The sequence below is a fragment of the Sinocyclocheilus grahami genome, unplaced genomic scaffold (assembly GCF_001515645.1).
Source record: "Sinocyclocheilus grahami isolate Dianchi unplaced genomic scaffold, SAMN03320097.WGS_v1.1 scaffold346.1, whole genome shotgun sequence".
Classification (NCBI taxonomy): Eukaryota; Metazoa; Chordata; class Actinopteri; order Cypriniformes; family Cyprinidae; genus Sinocyclocheilus; species Sinocyclocheilus grahami.
In genome coordinates this window covers 67234-75809 of record NW_015505525.1, presented here as the reverse complement: position 1 = coordinate 75809, position 8576 = coordinate 67234, and the positions used below count along the sequence as shown (strand labels likewise).

Genomic DNA, 8576 nt, shown 5'->3' with positions numbered 1-8576 from the left:
TCAATCAATGTTCATGGGTGTAGGCTACATGACTTTACAAACATTTGATATATTAAATAAAATTTATTCAGTGTCTCTTTCAATGTGCAGCTGCTTTCTTCCCCCATGTACTCTAATCTTTTCACATAATTAACGATTATCTAATCCAACCTGTTACATTTCTTAATTAGAGTAATGAAATTAACATTTGACTTTTACTCAGTCAACAGCAAGAATGCTCACAAAATAATGAAGAACAGATGAAGAGGAAATGCCATAATACCAAGTATTGGAAGAATACTAAAATCCAACAGTAAAAAAAAGAATAACTCTGGCTTTTGTATTTGTAGGAAATAAAGATGACCAAATAAATTGTACATAATTTGTGTTTATGTAACAGTTGTGGTGGTGGTTACAGCATATATTTCGGACTACACTTCCATATGGCATCCTTAATTCCATTCCATAGGCCTATCGGTTTCATTTTCGGAAGGTGTGATGATGGGAAAATGCGTGTCATCAATGCATTCAACCACATTGGAAATTCTAAAGGAAATTCGAATTATTGGGTTACTTCCAGAGGTCACCGCAAGATGTTATGAAGTGAACGTCAGCAAGCACACCTTCATTACCATTCTGCATGCAGCGGCCTTACTAATGTGCTCTGCATCCCCGATATAGAAAACTACCAAATAAATATGCATGTTGATATGGCTCAAAAACTTTAAATCCCTACGAATTAATACAGCCTCCTTATCTACAGTATAAAAGGACATGCCATTTTTTTCACTTTGACGGTGTCTGGTGTGGTGTTTGATGGGGGAGGTAGGGGAAACAAAAAATAATCTTGTTTACGTTTGCATTAAGATGATTTTTTTCTTACCCCATGCTGGATAATTTTACTTGTTTTAAGTAAAATGCACTTAAATGCACTTGTTTCCACCCAAGAAACAAGAATAAACATCTTAGGTTATATCATTTTTCTTATATAGAAAATGCATCGTGATTTAAGAATTTTTAGATATTTGTACTTGAAATAAGACAGAAATAATTAGTAAGAAAAGCATTTTTGCAGTGTGAATGAATGAAATATTTAAACATCGCTTGCGCTTTAAAAAGGGGGAGGAGACTGTAAGAAAAGCTGGGTTTCCCGAAGAAAACCTGCTCCTGACCAGGTTAGGTTCATAGAGTAAGCTACCACAGTAACTGACCCTGAGTATAAGTTACCTCTCTTTCAGAAACGAGCTTGACTTACCCTGCTTTCTCGGGTTTGACAAACCTCCCATTCTGAAACGGAAAACCCAGAGTTTCCCTAATATCAGGGTTAACATACTCAGAGATTTCACTTAACATCCTTTCTGAAATGGGCCCCAGGCCTTGGATCTGAATCCACTGTTAGTTTGGCATTACACTTGCTTGCTTGATTTATTTAAAACAATTTATTATAAAGTTTATTACAGTTACATTTTCTGTTCTGTTTCCCCCCCCTTTTATTTTATCGCCAACTATTTTTTGTAATTACAGAGAGAAACTACAGCTGATTCATTGCTAATGCTTTTATTATGATTATTATTGATTACATTTATTCAAACAGGAGCGCAGTAGTAGTGGTGGTGCTGCTCTTGGTAACTATGAAGCCTACAAACCCTCCACTGGAGCCATGGGAGACCGTATGTCTGCCCTGAAGCAAGCATTTCAGGTAAAAAAAAAATCCACCTAATTTTGTCTTACCCACGTCTTTCACTGATGTTTCCTTTGCCTCCCTCTCTTAAGTTCTTCAGTAAAGATATATAGATGTATGTACCAATTTATGGATTTTGTTTAACATTGCTCTTGCTTTCCTTCAGTCTCAGTATAAAAACCACTTTGTGGCAGCATCTGGTGTTCCTCCCAAACTCACCACAAAGTCCAGCAGCTCCTCCGGGTGGACCAGTGCAGGAAGTCTTAAGTTATTTTCCTTCAGGAGCACCTGAGGAGTCTGACAGAACCCACCTGTCCTACTCGCCATCGTCCTCTTTCTCCTTTCCCTCCATGCTGCCGCCCCCTGCCCTCAGCTCAGGCACCAAAATGATTGGCTTCAGCAGTGCAGACTCCCTGAGCTCAGTTTCAGACTCCTACTCTAGCTCTTCTTCAAAAGAGGGGTCCCGTAGTGATAGGAATGCTGAAGACAGGGGTCGTCATCGAGATCGAGAGAGTCATTATCGTCATGGTGACAGGCATAGTGGGGGAGACCGTGATCGCTATGGGGAAAGGGACCGCCATAGTGACAGAGAACGTCATAGTGACAACCGAAACAGTGAAGGGAGCCATAGGGACAGAGAGGGACGGTCAGAAAGAGATGGGGGTGAGAGGTCAGGGACTCATAAAGACAGCTTTGCAGTTCCTGATCCCCCCAAACGCAAGAAAAGCAGATGGGACAATTAAAGTGTACATGATAGAAGCAGTCAACTGTTCTTAGATCAGAACACACAGCTGACCCAGAGTTCAGTGTCTACCTGTCTGCTTGTCTTTTTGTCTATATGTGAGATGAAGCTGTATTTAAAGGTGCCTATAGGAGACTCAGTTACCCCATCATCCTTGTCATTTACCGGAAATAAATGCATCCAATACAGACTGTTTCAGCCCTTTATAAATGTGAATTGGCAAGATGAGTAAAATGCACCTTGAGCCTTAAGGCCCTGTCCACACGAACAGGGTTATTTTTAAAGCCGCAGCTTTTTCTACTCGGTTAGGCTATTCATCCACATGCAAATGCAGCACCAGGTTTTTAAAAAAACCAAACATTTTTGAAAACGCCTGCCAGGGTGAAGATTTTCAAAAACTCCGGTTGCAGTATTATCGTGTAGACAGCGAAACCAGAGTTTTTGGCTTGTGACGTCAGAGCCTGCGCTGTTATCTCCGCCTACTGGAGACTTTTTCAGCCTTCTGATTGGCCAACATGGCTCTACGGTTGAGATTATATCGCTACATGTTGGTTTGGCATGCTCTTGACAGTGCTTCATAGCATGCGTTTGTGTTTTCGAACTGAGATTTTTTTTAAACGGAAGAAGGAAAAACTCTGTTTATAAAAATACTCATGTACGCGTGGACATGGCGTGTTGTGTTAAAGTACATGTGCCTGTTCAGTGGCACACAAGTTTTTTCTTTCGGAAGAAACTAATAGAATGAGAAATGTTGAATCTGGCTGTGTAACAGGAAAAATAATAACAAAAAAATATATATTTGAGAATCTCTTAGTTAATAGTTAAAACTATTTGTGAACTAAATATTTTCTTTAAGACTTTAAGATTTTCCAGTGATTTATTGTGTGCTGTCATGTTTCAAATATCATCAAGTTCTTAATGTCCATTAATGATGAACATTAAGAAATCCATCCTTTGCTCATACCTGTTAATATTTTGAATTGAAATGTTTTTTAGTCGTCTGTTCAGATTGTCTTTCTGTGCTGTCCAGCATATAGTATATTTGAAAGAATGAAGTCTACCATACATCCACACACACTGATCAACCTAGTCATAATAACACAATTGTAATGGGGAGAAAACCTATCAGTGAATCTACAATACAATCTATGTACTGTTATGATCTTGCATTTGCTCCATTCACGTCTCTTGTGAAGATTGATGTGCTGATGTGAGGCACATTGTGTAACAATCTAAACCTGACTGTAGAAATCTTTATTATTTTGGATACTGTAGTGTACAATTCTCTGTGTGGTCATGTTTATGCATTAATAAAAAGGCTTAGAGATTGTGTTTTAGAGAATTGGTGTCTTTTGGATATTTAAAATAAGCAATCATTTGGTCATTTGGCAATCAACATATCCTTATATGGGGTGTCATTTATTCAGAGTAATAAGCAATCAATGACTTTCACCTGTGACATATTGATTGAGTAAATAGGCAGGTCCAGATAAAAATAATGCTTGTCATAGCAGAGGTGGAGCCATGCTGATTTTCAGCTGTATAAATTTGGATGGTAGAGTAATAATGCATCATTAAAACACAAGCTTATCAGCAATGGGGTTCTGGCAAGTTAGCTTTGGAATGGTGATTTTTCTGGTACTGGGATTCTTTGAAGCATTTTGGAGAGCCAAAAGAAGTAGTAATTGGACCCCAAATAATTTTATGCCTAGGGTGCTGTCGCAAGTTCAGCAGACTGACTCCAGGATGCCTCCAATTCCACAGAAATATGACCCTAGTAACCTTGTATTTGCACCCCAAAGGTTTCCTGCTCAGTTTCCTGCCCAGACACCAGCCAGGAATGAATTTGGAAAGCCTTCTCAAGATCTTTTGGGTGTTCAATCAAAAGAGCTGCTGATGGGTGCAGTGCAAAAACTGATGTGGAGTTTTCCAAGCCTACCAGAACCACAGCAGCCAGATGTTCCTTTTGACTTGCGCTATCCTGTCCCTGCCAATAGTGTAGCGGCTCGGTGGGCTGAAAACTGTATGTGGAGGTGATGCAAGACTTCTTTGGGAATGGGAAGCCACTGAGGTCATCTGGTTTTACACTGGGAGGCTGTACTGCAGCTGGAGGAGACACTTCTGCTCAAGTGCTCATCTTTGAGTCAGAACTGCATGGATGTGGTAGTACACTAAAGGTGAGGATTCACCTTTTTCCATTTATGGTTCGAATGGATTCTGTAACCAACATGCTTCTACTCCCTTTAGGTGACTAAAGATGAGCTTTTCTATATGTTCAAACTTGTGTACACCCCACAAGAGGTTTCATATGGTGTTCCTATTGTTCGGCGCAGTAGTGCGGTGGTTGGTATAGTCACTATTCAAGGTGAGGGCAGAATTTAAGGTTACTGGATGTACTCAACTCCCATATAATGATTGTCTATCTAACGCCTCTGCAGAAAGCATAATGTGAGTAGCGATGCCTTACTGCCCACTTGGATCCCACATGCCAGTTCTGAAGTTGCAGAGGAGATCTTTGTTTTCTCCCTCAGGCTCATGACTGGTTGGTATAACATTGTTTCATAACACCAGTGTTTGTGAACTTGTGCTAAAACATCTTTGCAGATGACTGGCGATTCGAGAGACCTTCTAACCAGTACTTCCTGGGTGATATCATAAACGGAGGTGTCTGTGCAGTCATACAGCCATGTTCCCATCCGTGTATTTGTGGACCGCTGTATGGCTACAACAGTCCCTGATGTTGCGTCTGTCCCCAGATACTCCTTTGAGAAATGGGTAAGTGGTGCACCTCATGAATCCCACTCTCTGCAAGTACTGCAAGAGGTCTAACTGGGTTCCTTTCCCAGGTGCCTGGTTGATGCCAAGCTCCAGGTCTTGCTTTATGCCCCGAAGTCAAGGTGATAAGCTGCAGTTTCAGCTGGAGGCATTCAGGTTCCATCAAGCAGACAGTGGACTGGTGTGACAAGCTTTGCAACATTGTAAAATATGCTACCATGGTCTACAAACCACTCTTTTGCAGGTCAACGTCACATACATATTGAAAGTGGCTGCAGCAACTACTCCTACTCCAATAATTCCTGAACTGAAAGCTTGTTCGTTCACTGCTAATGGGTATGTTTCACCCCCTAAAGTGTACAGTTGACTTGGGGGGGATTGCCTTAACTTGAGGGTTTGTCTTGTCAGGTGGGTGGCTGCTGTGACACCACCTGTAGTACCAGGAGTGGAAGTGATCAGATTCTTAAAGGTCTGGATCTATTATTTTTAATTCTCTCCATGCACTGCTTTTCTCACTGCTTGTTTGTTTCTCAGATCTGCGGCGGGCTCGAGCATCAGTTGGACCCGTTAAGGAATATGGCCAAAAATAACTGGAAATGCCATGTGACTTCTGTACATGTAAATAAAAGCATTTAGTCTTAATAGGCTTTGCTCTTTGAGTCTTCTACTGTTTGTATCCCGTTCTGTGGCTTTGGTGCTTTCCAGTATGCACCACAAACTCCCTGTAACTTACCCACTATTCCTATAACCTGGCAATTTGGGGGGACAAATGTCTAACACTGACCTCGTACAGTGAGTAAATGGTGCTAGAAACCTTACTTCAGTGCAAATGCTGGGGTTGGACAGTTGACACCTTAAGCGTGTTTCAGTGGCAACCACATCCTTTGTTGCATACTGGCCAAGACCCCATCTGTAATGCAATGAAAATAAGTGAGCACTGCATCAGTGTATGGTGGCGACTGGTTTTCCATTTTTAATTCTTCACTGCTGCATAATGTAGCATCTAGAAATTGTAGCGACTCAGCTCATGGGGGAATAACTAATAACTAGTTAAATACTTAGATTCGCTGTAGATATTTACTTGACCTCTCAGGGTCAACTGTCTGTCAATTCTGAGAATGTTAATTTCCTGGTTAAGGGAAATTACTTTCTTACTGTACAATTCTACACAGAGCTTGTAGCATAAATCTGCATTAAGTGACTCCAGTTATGAGCAAACAATGTCGAGTGTGACAAGACTTTAACTACAAACACTTAAACTAGTCTCGCATACACACACACAGTTGGTATAGGAAAGGGTTAAAGCTTAACTCAGTAAAGAGCACATCTTTGTAAAAAGGTGCAAATGATACCTACTGTAAGACTAAGTTTGAATACTTGCACGTCTCGTCTGTCTGAAAGAAAGGCTTGATTCAGTCCAAAGGTTCAAGTTGATCTTTGCTGAAGTTGGTTGATGAAAAAGAACCAGTTTTGAGTCAGAGAATCTTGGTGAATGGAAAAGTCAAGGCCGAAGCCTGGCACAAGCTTAGGATGTCCTGGAGCGTTGTAGCTCACATTTTCATCTTCTCGGAATTCAACCAAACCATCGACTCCGGGCGGGTCACTGAATGTGAGGCCTTTAAAGTCTGCAAAGATTCATGCCTCTCAAGAGGGCTTGTCCAATGAGAAAGACGGCAATCCCAAGTGGGAGTTTGGAAATACTGGGGAGTTTTATGACTCTTTGTGTGGAAGCATGGTAATTTGCATATGGAACTTGAATCGAAATTACTAAAGATTCTCAGGACACTAATATATTGCCTAAATACCAACATATAATATACACTCTTGTTTAGATCATCAGAAGGCGAATTCATAGATACTAAACATGGTAAGATTACATATAGGTAAGATGACAGGAATGAGTGTTTCCATCATATGCGTGCATAAAACAGTATAAAATCTCAAAGACAACATACACGATGTCCTGAAGGACATGTGTGTTCATTCAAAGAAAGGTTTTCCTATGGATTAATTAGAGAAAAGTCAATTTCTACTGTGCATTGTGTCTCTTCCTATAAAAAGGTAGTGATTTTCCCTACTCACATTCCTGTGGGTCATAAAACCAGTGATATCAGCATTAGTTGCCATGGGGACCAGGGGGGCCTGCTGTCGTTGCAGACATCCTGGCACCCAGTTTATTGGATGAGGGGACTGTGACGATTTGTTAATCTAATGAATAACTGATTTGTTAAATCAAATGAAAAATTGTGTGTTTGATTGGTCCAGATGCTACAAAATGCATGTGTTGCCTCATGTCTTGCTTTTACTAGTTGCATCAAATGCCAGGTCCTGATACTTGCAGACAAAAGTCACTGGATACATCTGCAAGGCTACTACGTAAACTCACGCTGGCAAGCCCTAACTGGATTGGCTGAATTTATGTACCTTTGAGTGTTGAAAATGGGGCTTTATCAGTCCATTTAAAGTTGTACTTACAGGTTAACTCTGTGCACTGAGTTTTTTTTTTCTTATTTGAGGTGGTCTGTACTTGATACATCCAGACAAATTTTGAATCTCTGCAGTCCTTTAATTTGAAAGCAGCCGATTCAAATTCCCAATTCATACTAAAACCCTTCTTGCCATGTTATTCTATCCAGAAATAAATGGAAAAATAATATACATTTTTATAATAACGGGGGTGTCAAAGTTCCTGGAGAACCAGAGTTTAGCTTCAAACATATTTAAACGCACCTGATCCAGCTAATTTAAGTCCTTCAGGCTTATTTGAAAATGAAATGGTTTGTGTGTTGGAGCAGGGTTGGAACTGAATTCTGCAGAGCTTGGCCCTCCAGGAACGGAGTTTGATACTCCTGATATATAATGTATAAGTATTAAAATATAAGTATATATATTTTTTCAAACCAATAAATTAAAGTAAATTAAACTTCCAGAAGAACCACAACAGCCAGATGCTCCTTTTGATTTGCGCTATCCTGTCCCTGCCAACAGTATAGCGGCTCAATGCAGGGAGAATTCAATATATGTGGAAGTGTTGAAAGACTTCTTTGGCACTGGACAACTACTAATGCCCTCTGTTTTTACACTGGAGAGGATCCTTCTGCTCAAGTGCTTATCTTTGAGTTGGAACTGCATGCATGTGACAGCACACTAATAGTGATGTTATGGTTGTTTAATGTTTGTTTGTGTGTGTGTGTGTGTGTGTGTAGGTTTCTGTGAGCAACACTTACACTGCTAACCCTTTAGTTGACTGAAAATGGGCTTGTCTATATGTTCTCCATCTACACTCCACAAGAGGCTTCATATGGTGGTCCTATTGTCAGGAGCAGTGGTTAGTATTGAGTGTCACTATCCAAGGTATTAGCGGCATCCAATCGCCACATAGAGGCTAGGTAGTGGGCT

The 8576-nt window shown here is 40.5% G+C and overlaps 1 long non-coding RNA gene and 1 pseudogene across 1 annotated transcript; both read left to right on the top strand.

Annotated features, from left to right (window-relative positions):
• The first annotated feature begins 1348 nt into the window (after window positions 1-1348).
• Window positions 1349-1918, top strand: LOC107548326 (uncharacterized). Its single transcript, XR_001604463.1, has 3 exons — window positions 1349-1373; window positions 1574-1678; window positions 1827-1918. It is a non-coding gene; the product is annotated as an uncharacterized lncRNA (long non-coding RNA).
• A 2059-nt stretch (window positions 1919-3977) lies between these two features.
• On the top strand, window positions 3978-5819 carry LOC107548324 (zona pellucida sperm-binding protein 3-like; annotated as a pseudogene).
• The last annotated feature ends 2757 nt before the right edge of the window (window positions 5820-8576 follow it).